Genomic DNA, 11,037 nt, shown 5'->3' on the forward strand with positions numbered 1-11,037 from the left:
ACGTAATAAACACGTATTGAATTAAACACGCGATAATGGGGTATGAGATTGATGTAGGTAATAATTATTTTACACAAAAACCAATTTTTTCCGTTCAAATTTATTATCAGGCTAAACAAAAATAATTAACTTAACAAACATAGTATAATAATATACCTAATTTAAACAGTGAAATAATAAGCAGGCATATGATATTGGTAGGTTGGTAGGGATACATCATAAATTTAATTAAAAACTTAATAATAGGAATGATTTATCTATCCACATGGTACTAATTTAGTTATATTTACTCTAAATATTGTAATAAATAAAATATTGATTAAATAATTTTTTGTGCTTAATAATCTTGTCCCAATAATCCGAAATGAGAAAAAAAACCTATACATTTATTGAAAAACTGATTTTTTATGTTTTTATTATTACAAATACATATTAGTTATTACAATAACACAATTATAGACATTTTTTTAATTATAAAAAAAAAAACATAGTATTATAACCTAAATATATATAAAAGTACACACATATATATTTTTTTTATTATTTTATCTTATTTAATTGAACATACGATAAGACAAAATGTATATAATTTAATCTAATAATCGATTACGTGAGTCGGTCGCGGTTGTCGGACTATTAATCTATTAATATTTAATATTATACTCGATAAAAATGTCCCAATTATCCGGATTCGCAGCCCAAATAAGCGGCATACTTTTACATTACAAGTATATATTTGTTTTTGTAATTATAGAATTATCCCGATTAAGCGGTTGTCCTTATTAACAGGTGTCTCTATTAAATAGTTATAATTTGAATGATACTACATCTGATAGTTCAATCAATAAAATAGAAGTCATGGATGAATTGTGCAATTTTAAGTTTTGCAAGTTTTGTCCATCGACAGTAAAACGAAAGAACAAATCAAATACACGAATACATTTATTTAAATCTAAAACAGAGTTATTCAAATAAAACATTCCTTGAGAGGACAACTAAAGATGAAACCAGCTACAGAATAGTAAAAATTGTATCTAAGAACAGTTCATGTGAGAATTATCCTTGGAATTACCAAAAATTATTCTAAAACCAAAAACATATACTATTCATAAATGTAATTACTCTTGTGTAAATTGGATCAACTATGATCAGAATAAAACAAAACCAATGAATATATTGGCAACACCATATATTTTGGTATCAAAAAAACATACAACAAATGGATATAGTGTTCAAAAATCAATAGCATATTATAATACTCCTTGTGGAGTTTCTATTCGAAACATAGAAGAAATGATGCACTATCTTATGATAACTAAAAGCAAAATGGCAATCGATTAATTTGATTTTAATAGTTGTGTAAATCCATTGGCCAATTATCGTTTTAAGACAATTTATCTGAAGGCTTAGAATTTAGACCAATAAGTTGTTCAAGTGGTATTGATGGTGAATTGTCACCAAAAATCAAATAAATTACTAATAGACAAACGACAACCAAAGTAGAAGTCATGGATGAATTGTGCAATTTTAAGTTTTGCAAGTTTTGTCCATCGACAGTAAAACGAAAGAACAAATCAAATACACGAATACATTTATTTAAATCTAAAACAGAGTTATTCAAATAAAACAGTCCTTGAGAGGACAACTAAAGATGAAACCAGCTACAGAATAGTAAAAATTGTATCTAAGAACAGTTCATGTGAGAATTATCCTTGGAATTACCAAAAATTATTCTAAAACCAAAAACATATACTATTCATAAATGTAATACTCTTGTGTAAATTGGATCAACTATGATCAGAATAAAACAAAACCAATGAATATATTGGCAACACCATATATTTTGGTATCAAAAAACATACAACAAATGGATATAGTGTTCAAAAATCAACAGCATATTATAATACTCCTTGTGGAGTTTCTATTCGAAACATAGAAGAAATGATGCACTATCTTATGATAACTAAAAGCAAAATGGCAATCGATTAATTTGATTTTAATAGTTGTGTAAATCCATTGGCCAATTATCGTTTTAAGACAATTTATCTGAAGGCTTAGAATTTAGACCAATAAGTTGTTCAAGTGGTGATGGTGAATTGTCACCAAAAATCAAATAAATTACTAATAGACAAACGACAACCAAAGTAGAAGTCATGGATGAATTGTGCAATTTTAAGTTTTGCAAGTTTTGTCCATCGACAGTAAAACGAAAGAACAAATCAAATACACGAATACATTTATTTAAATCTAAAACAGAGTTATTCAAATAAAACATTCCTTGAGAGGACAACTAAAGATGAAACCAGCTACAGAATAGTAAAAATTGTATCTAAGAACAGTTCATGTGAGAATTATCCTTGGAATTACCAAAAATTATTCTAAAACCAAAAACATATACTATTCATAAATGTAATAACTCTTGTGTAAATTGGATCAACTATGATCAGAATAAAACAAAACCAATGAATATATTGGCAACACCATATATTTTGGTATCAAAAAACATACAACAAATGGATATAGTGTTCAAAAATCAATAGCATATTATAATACTCCTTGTGGAGTTTCTATTCGAAACATAGAAGAAATGATGCACTATCTTATGATAACTAAAAGCAAAATGGCAATCGATTAATTTGATTTTAATAGTTGTGTAAATCCATTGGCCAATTATCGTTTTAAGACAATTTATCTGAAGGCTTAGAATTTAGACCAATAAGTTGTTCAAGTGGTATTGATGGTGAATTGTCACCAAAAATCAAATAAATTACTAATAGACAAACGACAACCAAAGTAGAAGTCATGGATGAATTGTGCAATTTTAAGTTTTGCAAGTTTTGTCCATCGACAGTAAAACGAAAGAACAAATCAAATACACGAATACATTTATTTAAATCTAAAACAGAGTTATTCAAATAAAACATTCCTTGAGAGGACAACTAAAGATGAAACCAGCTACAGAATAGTAAAAATTGTATCTAAGAACAGTTCATGTGAGAATTATCCTTGGAATTACCAAAAATTATTCTAAAACCAAAAACATATACTATTCATAAATGTAATTACTCTTGTGTAAATTGGATCAACTATGATCAGAATAAAACAAAACCAATGAATATATTGGCAACACCATATATTTTGGTATCAAAAAAACATACAACAAATGGATATAGTGTTCAAAAATCAATAGCATATTATAATACTCCTTGTGGAGTTTCTATTCGAAACATAGAAGAAATGATGCACTATCTTATGATAACTAAAAGCAAAATGGCAATCGATTAATTTGATTTTAATAGTTGTGTAAATCCATTGGCCAATTATCGTTTTAAGACAATTTATCTGAAGGCTTAGAATTTAGACCAATAAGTTGTTCAAGTGGTATTGATGGTGAATTGTCACCAAAAATCAAATAAATTACTAATAGACAAACGACAACCAAAGTAAATTTAAATTTGGATACTAATTTTCTATGTGGATGCTCAGATAATTGTTAAGACAAATTAAAATGTGCTGGTTAGCAGAGTACAATTAACAGACAAAGTAGTACACCAAACTTAGAAAAAAACGAAAATGTAGGTTAATATTATCAACGATTGTATGCAAGTATACTAACTGGTATTTATAAATGTAATAAGGCATGCAAATATAACAGTTTGTATTTAAATTGTGTTTTGCAATAACCATTATGTCTTAACTTAGTTATTTAAGACGGAGAATAAAGGTTGAGGTGTTCGTTGTTTAAATGATATACCAAGAGGAACTTCTATATTTTGTTCTTTTGGAAATACATTAACTGAAACTAATGTCATAGATCAAGGTAGAAATTATGGAGATGAATACTTGACAGATTTAGACTTTTATTGAAGTAATTGAGAAATACAAAGAAGATTATGAAGAATATATTTTTTGAAGTCAAAACAATAATTTTATGATGCATGGTTATTATTTTCTTTCTAAAAATGTATAACATATATTTAATACTCAAATTTTTATCTATTTTTTAGATGAGAACTTGTTTTTAGATAAAGCATTACAATTTGTTGAAACCTAAAAATCTCAAACATAAGGACTTTCCTTCAAATCAAAACTGATACGAGCCCCAAGAATCAGTACATAATTACTATGATAATGGCAATAGTGTGTATACTGTATACCATAGATGCAAAATATAGGGCGATATAAATATTATAACATTGGGCAATTTTTCAATCATTCCTGCACTCATAATTTATTTGTACAAAATGTATTTGTGGACACACACGATTTACATTTTCCATGGATATCGTATTTTTCGGAACATTTTATAAAAGCAGGAATACAACTTATATCCCGGGAATAAAAGAAAAAGTGTGTACCCGGGCCACGGAAATTTCACGCATCTCCCATTCAACCACCTACTGACGGCGGCACATAATGGGTGAAATAGTGTCCCTCACAGTCTTCTGCATGCACGTGACGGTACTGATCTCTCGTGAGCTGGAGTATAGCCAACATAGTATTAATGTTCATAAGTTTTCCCCAACTCAGCTCTACGTGATGGGCATTGGTCAACATTAAAAGCAAATGATCTTTTCAAACATCCCTAAAAAAAAAACACACCAGGAACAATAGTTTTTATCAAAAACAAAAATTAATATGAGTCACATTCTTACTTTACAAATATTATTAGAACATTCTAATGTGATTGGTTCAAAGACAATATCCTGACAACATATGCATATAAAGGTTTCTTCATCTCTATCCAAAAATTGCCTATAATGGATAATATTTACAAATTGATTATATTAAAAAATTATGAATATTAAAAATTAAATAGATGCATACTTTTTTGCTGTCTTTTAATAACTCTTTATAATCATCCCAATATTTTTTATAGGCAGCATCAGCTTTGATTAATTTTTCTGCTTCTTTCTTTTTAAAGCCTTTCTCATCTTTCTTTTTTAGTAAATGTCCGTATGATTCATTATTTTCAGTGTCAGTGTCTTATAGTTTTTTTTTCTGTTAGAGCCTGGTAATTTTGTATTATCAAGTCCAGTAGAAGGTATATAATTTTCTAGATACTTATAAAACAACCACATAAAATAACTGAATAAATAATGAAATATTATAATAATTGTTATAAATATTATTTAACTCACAATTATTTCAAGACCTAGTAGTAGTAATACGCTTTTTGCCTTTAGTTGTCCTAAGTGCTGGAGCAGGATCATCTCTTTTCAACACAAAGCCCCATACAACAAATCCAGATATTTCAATTTCTGAATAAGTCTTTGTGACTTTGTTAAGATCATCGAAACTTTAATATAAATGTTTCTCATTACATCAAATTTATTAACAAAAAGTTTTCAATTTTGCAACTATTAATTAATATAATGATTGCCTTAATGTTTGGATGATAATTTTTCTCGCAAATCAATTATATTTATTAATTTATAAATCTATACATATATAAAGTATGTTGTTTTAATACATAAAATATTCATACCGATTCCCCACTGCAGATGCATATTCAGAATGCTTATGAAGTTCATAATTCCGTACAACTCTAACTGGTTTGCCTTTTTTCCAATCCACAGCTGTTGCTCTTTTTTATTATTGATTTCTGCATTACAGTTGAGAGTTAAGGCCCTAAAATAAATTGTTTAATAATTACAACAATAATTGAGATGGACAGATTTTAAATAAATAATTGACTGTAGATTACCTGTTGTTACATGTCAATTCTTGGTCACAACTCTGCAGAGCAGTGCGTTTGTTGCCTGACAGATCTTTACCATCTGAACCAGTATATATGAATTCATCACCATTGTCAATTTCATCTTCATAACCACCACCAATACAATACTAAATGCACTTTGATTATCACAGCCATGTATTCCTCCAACTGATGGACAGTGAATACCACTTTCAGATACCTTAACAACAACAACTTAAAATCCATTTTATACACTTACAGATTTAAAATTTTTCTTGAACTCACTTGAACGTGGAATAACCACATAGTACCATTTCAACACTGGGAATAGCACCAGATTCGGTGGAACAATGTTACATATTTTGGTTCTACTAATAGTACTAACACATGCCATACCTTTTCCTCAATCACGTTTTGATGTTGAAGCTAATGTCTTCTTCTTAGTAACCTTTAATTTTCCACCAGCTTTTACAATTTCGTTTTCATCATTTTTGCAAGTTGGACAATACCTAAAACAAGTGTTTTAAATTCTTAAGTACAAAGAATTAATGTGAAAAGTAAATACCTACAATTCATTATCTCTCTGTCAAGGGTGGTGAAAGGCAAGTTATATAAAAACCTTCATTACATTCATCATACATTATCTGTTTTCCTTCGTCTTCCTAACCATCACAAATACTATATCCGCAATGAACACACAGTTTATTAATGTTGTCTTTGTACTTAGTACGTGTTAAAGCTCCAGCTCCTTTTCAAGAAAAAGGGATTTAATAATTGTTGGTAAAAAGATTTGGTTCAAATTATTATTCTTATTTTCAACAGAAGGCATTGTTTGCATCATTGCATTTATCTTCTTCTGTCCTCTCTGCAACTAATTTATAAGGTTTTATTCTTAGGATGGATATCATTGAGGAACATCAATCGACAATTGATCAATACTGCTTTATTCGATCCAAGTATTATATCTCCTATTACTTCACGGTTTCGTCTATTAACTGTTATCTGTTTCACATGCACGTCATACCAATAGCCACATTCTTTGGAATCCTCAATTTTATAATTCATAAGAACGTCATTATTAATTTTTAATTGATCAAATGGAAAATGTTTAGTAGAATATGGTCTTATACCTTTCAATGTAACTTCTGTCGAGAGATCATTAGAACCTCTAAATAAATATTATTAATTTACTTAGGCTTTAATATATAAATACATTTTAAATAAAAACATTTAAGACATACCCTGCATCCTCTACAAAATAAAAAAGTCCATCATGTTCTTCTCTTTATCAGAAAAAGTTTGTCAATTTTCTACAGAATTATCTTTTTTTTATCATAACTATTTTATCCATATACCACAAACCATATTCATAATCTCTTATACATACATAGTTGCCCAAATTTGAAATACTAGCTATCCTCAGAAATATCCTCTATATTGTCCTAGAATAATAATAATAATAAAAAAAATTATAAATCATGAATATTTTATTAAAACAAAATATTTACTTCTTCTATTACAGAATTGGTGGCTATAAAACAACTTTGAATAAATGTATCATCTTTTGAATTCTTCAATTTTTTTTTCTTTTTTTAATTCTGTATAACATCGTTTATATTAAAACTAAAATTAAAGAGGTTATACTGGTTTTCAAGCTGAAACATACATATAACAATGTGGTACTTATTTATTTAAGTAAATACAAGATGTAAAATTTATGTTAAATAGTTTAATGGTTTATAGTAATGAATATCCATTTATGAAGAGTGAACTATAGCTATTTTAGGAATCTAGTAACTTAACACAAAATGTCAAGAAATAGACTATTAAATAGGTTTGATATATTTTATAACAGTTGAATAATGATAGTTACTGAGTCTGATAAAAAAACTATGTCAGTGTGAAAATCAAGTCTTATGCTACCAAAAATACTATAAATTAAATAAATACAGTTAAAAATAAGCTTGTACATTATAATATATACCCAATACTATTTTAAATATTTAGGTAAAGATATATACTATATTTTTAAATAAATACATGGAATGACCATAAAAAACGTGTAACAAATAAATTTTAAAAAATAGAGAACACTTCTAAATATAAGTGATATTTTTTCATAAATATTAAATACTGATTACTGCTGATTACAGTAATTAACTTAAGAATATAAATAATTATGAACAATCAATGTACTAACCATATATATAAAACTACTTATCATAATCTATATACTTTTACAAGGCTTTTAAAATCTATAATATAATACTATTAAAAAATAAATATCTTTTTTAAGATTCTTAAACTAACAACTTGGCCATTGAAAAAACAAAATATAGATGTTGGTATAACATGATGGTGTATATTATGTATATAATATATTATAATATATATATATATTATATAGTATACATATATTTTTATATCTTTATCTGTTTTTCAATGTCAAATAACTTGATGATCAGGCTTTAAAAAAATCATGGTAGGTACTATACAGTGTTTATTTTTATTTTTGAGGGGGGGGAGAAGGAAGCTCTCCAGATAAAAATATATTGTATATTTTTAATTATTATATTCCTATGATATCCCCCTTGAACATTTACAATACTTCTTCGAGTCCTCTAGGATAGGACTGAAATAAAAACTAAGTATGACTAAGTAAGACTCTAAGTATGATAAAGAATAGTAAAAATATAATATTAGTATATACAGTATAATGGAATTTAAAGTTTATAATTTATATTATGGTATATTATATTAAAATGCTAGATATGCAATATACATAATATATCATTTACACAAACAGAAGCTTTCATTATTATTTGTGGCCCCACAAAAAATGATAAATATTTTGGTAAAATAAATATGCTAGAATTGACAGGTTCGAAACACTTCAATGTATAATTATATAAATTCACATCACTAAGTTTACTGAATAAATGAGGCCCATCAGGTAAGTATACCTGATATAGATATGAAGTATATAGGTAAGTATCTTTACAGGAGTACCCGGATGATATGAAAAACACTGAAGTAAATTATTACCTACTGTTTATAATGCTTGAATATTACCAAGCTGTAACAATCTATACAGATAAACTTTTGGTCCACACCACGGTAGCTTAACTCTTTATATTTTAAACACAAGTAATAAATGTATTATTCATTTCTAGTTATTGATAGTAATACCATAATAAATATAAAGCTAAGCAGTATTCTAACTGCACATTTTGAATACATTTTTCGTTTTAAAAGAGATTTGAACCATAATTTTCCTTCTTTGTCTAGTATGTACAAAACATAGTTTAGAAGTGTTCTAGCACTAATTTGTTTAATGAAATTATAAAATTTCTGAAAACAGATAAATTTTTTATTACCAGATCTATCAGAGATCAACTTTATCAGGTTTTAGATTTCATCGCCTAAAACCTAATCCTATATTAAAATCATGTATTTATAGATAGTTACTTACTACCTACTTACATTTTTAAGGAAATTTAGTCAAAAATGTAAGAGTTGATTTCAAGTGGAATTGGTGACAAATTCAATTCTGTTTTCAGAACTTTTATCACTTCACTATGTTAATCGTGGTTAATCAGTACCTACATTGGAAATAGAAAATATCTATATCCTCATGTTAAGTGTTGGACAGAGAAAACTTCACCGCTTCTATAATTACTTTAACAACCGATTTAGTATATCCAAATGAATTTATTATGTAAGTAGGTAGATCAACTCTTTACCACGCAGATACTAAAGTACGTGGAAAAAAAATGAAAAACCAAGTGTCTAAATATGAGACAAAATATTTTTAAACATTACCAACAAGACACGAAATAGGTCGTGAAATAGTAGGTAGGTATACAAAATACAAATACAAACATTAAACAAATTAAACTTGAACACGGAAGAGCGGTTATCGAGAATAATTACCTGTTTGGCAGCGAAGAACAGACGCTGATTTTCCGGTTTGACATCGAATTTCTTCTCGACGAGCGTCTTCAGGTCGCCGATCTTCGTCGTCCTAGACGTGGGTGTGGCGACCGACACGCCGGAATTCATCATCCGACGAGAAATAAACGACGAGCGCGCACGCAAAAGACAACCGTAGAAAATTACGAATAACGACGACGAAAATCACTCGAAGTGTTGAGTTCGATACACACACACAACAAGACGTGAAACGACTGACAAGCAACACAAAGCGTTTTCGACGTCGGTAATTCGGTAATCGATACTGCGTACTATAAAGACTTACGAGTATATTTAACCTGGTGTGTATTGTATTATCGATATTATTTTGTCTTGGGACGAGATAGGTAAGTGATTAGCCGCTTCGCTATAAATATACTCGAAATACCCGAAAACGGTATCGACAAACGACGGTCGGCGAACTCAGATAATATTGTGTGCGTCGTTGTGGTGGAGTGAGAAGCACGGGACATACGACGCATTATCGTTATTTATAAATATTATGACAATACAACGTTTTACGAATTTCGTACTGAAATCACCGATTATCATCATTTATCGTTGTTTATTCACACTCGTACAATCGCCTTACAATATTACAAATAAAAATACGATAGTAAAGTTATAAACCTACGGGGAATATTTTATTATGTAATATTATATTTATATTACATGCGAATTGTTTTGTCATCTATTAATTCGGGAATAAAAATATATATTAACATTTAAAACATCGGACTTTATGCACTTGAAATCATAAATATATGCGCATACATCTTATGCATAATAAAATATTAAAATATGTGTTTATTTAAAAAAAAAATTAAATTCATATAAAACAATGTACCTATTACCCACATGTTTGTTTTCTAAATAACATAATTATAATGCGTCAAAAATTAAAATTTTAACATAACTATTTGTATTTTATATTATTATTAGTTAATTAAATTCAAAAAATATAAAGAATATGCACTAAAAAACGAATAAATCTTATCTTAATAATATGGATTTAAAGAAAAAAAACCTGAAATATGTAATGAAATTTTTAAAATTGTAAATTCTTATATCCAAAAACATAATTATATGTATTGAATCCGATTTCTTTTATCTATTACTCAAACAAGTATGCAAAGTATGGTCTCATATTATATTAACAAATAAAATATTAAAATATTACGAAAATAATTTTAAAACTGTTGCACTTGGTACACATTAGAATAAAAATTAAAAGATACTATTTTTTATAAAGTTAAACCGTTAACTTGATCCATTCTTGTAAGCATTGGCGGATATCCGGGGGGCTTAATTCCCCCTGAATGCCCTGATAGCCACTAAGTCCCCTCAAAAATGTTTGCAAAATTATA

The 11,037-nt window shown here is 27.9% G+C and overlaps 2 pseudogenes; one reads left to right on the top strand and one right to left on the bottom strand.

Moving 5' to 3' along the window:
• The first annotated feature begins 35 nt into the window (after positions 1-35).
• Positions 36-4,342, top strand: LOC114131032 (histone-lysine N-methyltransferase SETDB1-B-like; annotated as a pseudogene).
• Positions 4,343-4,480: 138 nt separating this feature from the next.
• LOC114131035 (E3 ubiquitin-protein ligase UHRF1-like) lies at positions 4,481-10,353 on the bottom strand (annotated as a pseudogene).
• Positions 10,354-11,037: the final 684 nt, after the last annotated feature.

Source organism: Aphis gossypii, chromosome X, assembly GCF_020184175.1.
Source record: "Aphis gossypii isolate Hap1 chromosome X, ASM2018417v2, whole genome shotgun sequence".
NCBI lineage: Eukaryota > Metazoa > Arthropoda > Insecta > Hemiptera > Aphididae > Aphis > Aphis gossypii.